We start from the raw sequence: 7735 nt of genomic DNA on the forward strand, positions 1-7735 counted from the left end.
AATCCACTCTTACTGTGAAAGTAGTTGGTAAGGGGGGAAAGCCTAGAAAAATGAGGGAAAAGATAAGGTAACCCAAGTGGTAGCCACTCCATCTAAAGCACTTAAGCCTACTCCTCCACGCACTTTATGTGATCTTCCTAGTCATTCCACTAATAATTGCCCTAATCCTCCCCGTCTAAAGAACATTATTTATAAAGAAGAAATTCATCTAGATCGAGATGTCCTCGAGATGCAAGTCACCTTACCTGAATCATCCAAGAAGAACAAGTTTTTATGAAAAAATAACCCTTGTGCTTGGTGCAATATGTATGAAAACTATTATAATCATTGTCCTCGTCTCTACTATTTTTGCAAGGCCATCACAATTCTTCGTGAGATGGATGTCGCTCGTAGTGACCATTCTCCTTCTCTACCTGTGAACCCTAGCACCAATTCATTTCCAAGGTAGGAGGCTACTTAATCGACTATCGTGATTCTTCCTCGTAATATAGAAATGACAGACAATTGTGTACCCATTCTTTACCTGTCATCATCCATGGGATTGACTTCCTTAGACTCCTTAGGAGTATCTGAAGGTGTTTCTTTACACCCATTTTCTGAAGATACTTCTGTCTCAACAACGATGGACCTTGAAACCACTTATCATTAGTCTCCCCTTGAAGATGTTACATATGTGAAGCATGTCTCCCATGATGATGATTGGTTCAACCACCCCTTACTTTGAACACATGAATTCGAACCACATCCATTTTGTGGCCATTACATCGCCACCCAATGTTTCGGTAAAAGGGGCATTAACTTTTGAGGGTAAAAAAGAAGCAATTCTCCCTAGACCTCATATTGCATCTAGTAGTGTATACTCTAGTGCCACTTTTCTTCCCCATGTTGAAGAACTTCTAGAGGACCATATCACTCCAGATCACCCTGGGAATGATCCACTTTGTCATTCCTACATCTTACCTCAACAACCCAATCTCTTTGATATTGTTTCTTAACCACAATGTCATCTAGGTAAGAATCAATTCATTATATTCGAAGCCACCCTTTGGTATGGTGACACCATGTATGTGAAACTGAAAATTTCATCCCTTTGACTCACATATGATGTCCCATGTGAGATTGGAACTCCACCCATTCCTTTCTCCTGTTGCATCATCCATTATTCCCATAAGAAGACAACCGTAAAAAAATGGCGATGAAACAATAAAGTGCATAATCATATTATGTAGTAAAATCATACCAGTGTTTGGAGTACACTATTCTCAATATGCCCAACATGTCCATATCATGCTATACATGCGTCCAATAGGGGGAATCATTCCCACCTTTGCATACCAGATCAGTCCCCTCCATCATCCTATGTTGGGGGGTAGTATCTCATGCTTGGGGGCATGATGCCCCCCCGCCCGACCACATTCTCGCTTGATTAACATTAGTCTCGGCCTAGATCCCAACGATCTAGGTGTAATTGATTATCCTCTCATTCCTTGGATATTTTGTTGTACCGGTCTCTCTGGCGAGCCACATACACATCACATATCATAGATGATTCATGTCATATTTTGAAACATTCTATTCTATGTAATGGCACACTTACCACCCAGTCACCATGTTTGACTTCATGGGTGAGGAAGATCCTAGAACTCTTATAGCAGTTCATTCCTGTATTCATTCTTACCTTGATTCTTGATGAGGACTCATCATTCCAATAAGTATTAAGACCATTTTTAGAAAGTAAGGCAACCATCCTGAAAGTCGAAGATCTAAAATCCAACGATCGGTTTCTTCACTACAAGCTCGCCAAGTTTTAGGGCTCTGTCCTCCTCTCTAAATTCACCAACAACACATTGCACAAATGAATTTGAATTGGGGGCAACATGCCCTTTTATAGGAAAATCCTAGTTTTTCACTTAGCCATTACGACCTCACTGTTTCTCAGTTTGATGAACCATCTACATCTCTAGAAATCTCTCACCGAGATTTATAATGGGCCTCTCCTCATTTTTGGTACTTTGAAACTTCACCCGAAAGCCATTTTTCCCATGAGGTCTCACTTTACCGCATATTGAAATCAAATCTCTTCATATTTCTTGCTTGTACTCTAGCACCACTTTGTTTTTGCACCCATCGAATTATGTGTCAAGTTTCGTCATGAGTAACCACCTTTTACGCATGTTTTAATAATCACCCTTGGGCCTATCCCCTGTGGTAGCATCATTAAGTCACCCTTGTTCAGAGCATCAAAGGTGAGCCACCCTTATATCATATGGAGTCTATTTCGAACCTCATTGGGTCATATTACAATATTTCATCCTCCCCATGTGTCACATTCAACCCATGCTACCAATATTTAGCCTCGAGTTATCTTGATCTGTCTTTCGAATGCCTCTATTTGAGTAATTTACCCTCCCCTCTGGTATCATGTCAGTCGCTGCTAGGTTAACCTTGCATATAATTCTCTGACAATGGAGGTCATAAGTTCACCCATCCCATTATTTACCATCATCCTCCCTAGTATCAGTCTTTATCAGTCACATTGTTATGTTCATCATGCCTTTATTGAGGACTCCTTATTGCTCAACTCTGGTGGGTCCTCCCATGTCGACTTTAGAACATTTATTCCAGCAGAGTGGTTTAGAAGTCAATGTACCTTGGATCTAGTTTCTTCATTCTTGGGTGACTTGGATCAAGGAAAGGGAACCATCATTGTCCTTTGACTTTGTTGTTTCACACGTGCCTGACTCCAACTTCATATTTCATGATCGAGAATCATACACTTGATGAGCTAGTGCTCCAGTAGATTGTCCCAGTATTCACCAAGCATGTGTGAGATGTTCCAAACCTCTTGAGGGGTGGCATTTTAGGTATCCCCCCACATGCCCGACAGTCACCAGCTCACAATCCAACCTTAGATGCAGTTTCATAGATTTGATTGGCTCAATTTTCACTGATTTCATACTCATAGCACAAGACCCTCCTTTAGCTGGCTCATTCGGATCTTCAGATTCCTTTCCTATCCAACATGGATTCTTTGGTTGTGATTTCCCCTTCACATTAACTTGGGGGAATTTAGTCCTATGTACTCAATTCAACATTATTCATTGTATTAGACCCGACCTATGTATTCTAGGCACACCATTATTCTTTGTAGTAAGTTATCTCGATGGGTATGGGTATGCCTCCCCTGCCTCATTAAGGTCATGTACACACCATACAAGAGAATTTTATCTAACAAGTAGGCCTCATTGTCTTGACGGGTATGGGTATGCCTCCCCCGCCTCATTGAGGTATGTACACATCATAAAGGAGACTTTTATCTGACAAGTATGTCTCACCGGTTTCAGTCCTTCCCTATGATGCATTAGATCTCAATGTTTCTCTATAAGACTCCCCCTTTGGTTTCTTATGAAAGTGAACCTACAATGTATTTCACTCATACGATGCGCTCCTAACACTCATAGATTGTGGGGGGGCAATCTGTTATCACCTAAAAGGTGATCACCTAGTGATTTTCCACTAGGATAATCAAAATACGCCATGTAGTATGGGTTTTTACACATTAAAACCAACTTTCACCTTAGGAAATAACTTAAAGAACCATTTTCCTAAATTATTTCTAAAACCAACCCAAAAACCCATAGGAATAATTAAATAAACCATTGTTTATTTACTATTTCATTGAAATAATTATTAAATCATATTTATTAATGATTTCTAACCACATTGCCTAGGAATAATTAAATAAATCATTAATTATTTATTATTCCTTAATCATCACACATTTCTTCCTTGGAATAAATATTAAATCATTATTTAGTAATTAAATCTAACTCAACTTGACCATATCTCCTTAAATTAATTAATAAATCATTTTTTTATTAGTTACTTTAATCACTTTTCTTAATTAACTCAATTAATCACTATTTTTTTAGTTCATTCACCAAATAAATATTTTTGACCATTTCATTATTCGTTTCCTTTCTTAAATATAATAAGATACTCCCAATGGTTAGATCTTGATTTGGTTTAATAATATTTTATTATTTAACTAGATCTAGATCTATGCTAGCATTTTGTTATACATAGAGAGGTTTTCCCCTCATCCTCTACACATGATCGTAATCATTTTTGTCACTCTATTATCATCACTCACGAGATCTCCCCATTGAGTTCAACCAACATTTTTCATTTGCTCATTACAACTAGGGAGGCAGTAACAAAACAACTACAGGAAGCCTAGGGACTTAAAAGTACCCATCCCACATAGGAGGACATTATAGACCCATGTCCATGGTCTTCTCCAATAGGTGTTTTCAATAATAATAAAATCAAATTCTTTCCATTGGGTTTCTTGTCGGTTTTGTTGGCATATGTTTTTTCAGTATTTGTAGTCACTTTTGCAACGTTTTCTAATATGTGTCTTACAAATTTGAAAGTCTTTGCAACATTTTTCCTTCTTATTTCCTTTGTTGTTAGATGGATCATCACAAACCATATAAAAGTGGATTTTTGGATCATCTTCTCAAAAAATATTCTCCTAACAAATGACAACTCCACAATTTGAATTGGCCACCTATGCAAACTAAGCTCCCTTCCAATATACCAAAATTTGAAGGGAATTTTGGAGAGGATCCCACTAACCATGTTCGATCATTTCACATATGGTGTTCCTCTAACTCTATCATAGATGATTCCATTCGTTTACACCTCTTTCAATGCACGCTTTTTAGATTTGTCACAAAATGGTATGTAGACCAGCCCCATGCATCTCATTTGACATTTGCAACCCTTGCCAATGTCTTCTTATCTAATTTCCAATCACCTATCCATTATGATGCTAGTACTGAACTTTTGACCTTATTCTATCAAACTTCTTCCACCTGCCTTTTTGAACATGTCTAGGAATGGTGTAAAAGGAAGACCTTATGCAAAGCTCTAGAATTCAAAAACTATGTTTACATGGATTGGTTCTTGTGATCCCTTCTCGCTCCTATTGGTAAACATGCCACATCCCATTTCCATCAATATGAGGAAGAAGCCATCAAGATGGCTTTGAAGTTATATCTGATCTATGGTCAACCGGGTTATGTCTATACCATTCTCCCTGACCTTCATAGGCCTAATGCTTCATTTGTGTTGGGGGCATATCATGCTAATGATGGTTTTATTGGGTCAGTACCTTATCCTCAATTTTCCCCATATCCGCATGGATATATGGGTTATGGCCAACCTCAGGGGGGCCTTCTCCCACCTATACTTATCCTCCCCTTGATCCTTGACGTGTTAACTCCTACCAAGGCATGAGTACATTATATGCATATGCCCATCCACATCAGTAAATCCTAGGGCCATATTTTACTCAACTTGGTTATCAAAATGTTACAACAAATCCATATTATCCACATGCGACGCCTAGTGCTCTAGCCCTAATGTTGCCAATTCCCCAACCTCCCATGCCTCAACCTCCTCTATTGCAACAACCACTACCACCTCAATTCCAAGTTTATGCCCAACATAATGTTCCCCTCTTCCTAACCCCAAGTGGAAGAATAAGGGGAAAGGTTACCAAAACCAACCATTTGAATGAAACCAAGGCAACCAAGGTTGCTAGCCTAATACCAATAAGGGTGACCAGTTTAATACCACAACGCAACAACAGGGGGGACAACCCAAGCAGACAAAGGCCCTTCAAACTAACATACCTTGTGCTTGTTGTGGTATCTATGGTCATTATACTCATGATTATCCCTTTCTCCCTCAGATGCGCAAAGAATGGGAAGATCAGGAAGCTGCTTCTAGAGGAAAGCAATCTATGGCTCCATCCACTCTTCCTTCTACGCAACTAAAAATGCTTATGAGCCCCTTCCCTCCACAAGGATATCTGGCCACCCAAGATGGCTGGAATCCTCCACTTCCCCCCCCATTAGCCAAGTAATGGGTCTTATCAAATTCTTATGATGATCTTTAAAGAATTTAACCTTCAAATTTAGTCGCACCAATATCACAAACCTCCTAAGAAGTCATCCATCGATGTGTAACCTAACATATCTAGAAAGCCTCTTTTGTCACCAAATGTTACCTTAAAGATCCCTCTGCCTAAGTTTTAGGTTCCATCCAAGATCACCAAAAGTATATTATGTCGAAATGTTGCCAATTCTCAAGACGCCCACACTTACAAGATAATAGATGACTTAGCACAATCTCCTGCTACTATGTCAACGCTGGAAGTCCTCTAGACTTGCCCATCCCAAGGAAAATCTCTCCTATTTTCTTTAGAAGTTGTGGACCCTTTAGATGACCGCATGATTATCTTTGATGTTGAAAAATTGGAGCATCCTCATCTTCCTCCCTCAGTTTCATTCAGATACATGTCTCCATTAAGAATTTCATTGTCTAGCGGTGTATCTTCGACAAATGCACATCCACTTGTGTGATGTCTGCTACTGTCTGCAAGCAACTTGATTCACTTAACTTTTCACCATCAACTATCACTCCTTGTGCATGCTATGGTTTCCACTCACAACCCGTTGGTCTATATCAAAATTTTCCTATTGTCATTATCGACAAGCAGGTCATGATTGATGTGGAAGTCATCATTGTACCTCTCGATTATAACCTATTACTTGGTTGTAGTTTCATGTACACTATGAAATGATCACATTTTATGTCTCTCGTACCATGATCTTCCCCCACAATGGGAAAATATCCGCCATCAACAAATTGAATTTCTACGATCCTCAGTCTAAGACATCACCTCAAAATATCATTTCTTCGATGGTGGGTAACAATTCCATGCCTTCTTTGACGGAAATGTCTCCTAGGGTCTATAAAGATTCCTCTTTACAATGGAAATATTACGGCCCACCATCCATTCCTATTGACCTATCTCTTTTAGTATTGCATGCTTCAAGCATCAGTGGCCGCCAAAAAGCAGTCTGGTACATCTTCCCAACAACCAACTAAAAAACAACCTACTGCTTAAGAATCTGCTGGTGCCTTAAGAGACATCCCTCTGGGACATCATCCATTTGGCCAAATACCTTTCTTATTCCCGCAACCAAGAGTATTATCCACCATTGTGATGACTATGCTGAGTCTGCCTAACCTTACTTTGGGTATGCTAGTTTGGTATATTGACCCTCCTGCAAACACTCCACCCGATCAACTCAAAACTTACATGGATTTAACACCGATAAAATTGGTTCCCATCACCCCTACAACTACTTCAGTTCCACCGCAACCTCAATAGGAATCCACTCTTGTTGTGAAGGCAATTGGTGTGGGGGGTGGGGGGGGGGAAGCCTGAATAAAGGGGGAAAAGATAAGGAAACCCAAGTGGAAACCACTCCATCTAAAGCACAGAAGCCTACTCCTCCATGCGCTTTGTTTGATCTTCCTGGTCGTCCCACTAACAATTGCCCTAATCTTTATCATCTAAAGAGAGTGATTTTTAAAGACGAAATTTAGCCAAACCCATATATCCTCGATGTTCAAGCCACCATACCTTAATCATCTAAGAAGAACAAGTCTTTATGCAAAAATCAGCGTTGCACTTTGTGCGATACGTACAAACACTCTTCTCATCATTTTCCTCATCTCTACTATTTTCATCATGCCCTCATAGTTCTTTGCGAGATGGATGTCGCTCGTAATGACAAATCTCCTTCTTTACCTGTATACCTTGGCACTAATTCATCACCAAGGTAGGAGGTTACTCAACCCACTATCATTATTC

The sequence above is a fragment of the Pinus tabuliformis genome, chromosome 2_1 (assembly GCF_031772625.1).
Source record: "Pinus tabuliformis cultivar Carrire ecotype Pingquan chromosome 2_1, CPIR1, whole genome shotgun sequence".
NCBI classification, from domain to species: domain Eukaryota; kingdom Viridiplantae; phylum Streptophyta; class Pinopsida; order Pinales; family Pinaceae; genus Pinus; species Pinus tabuliformis.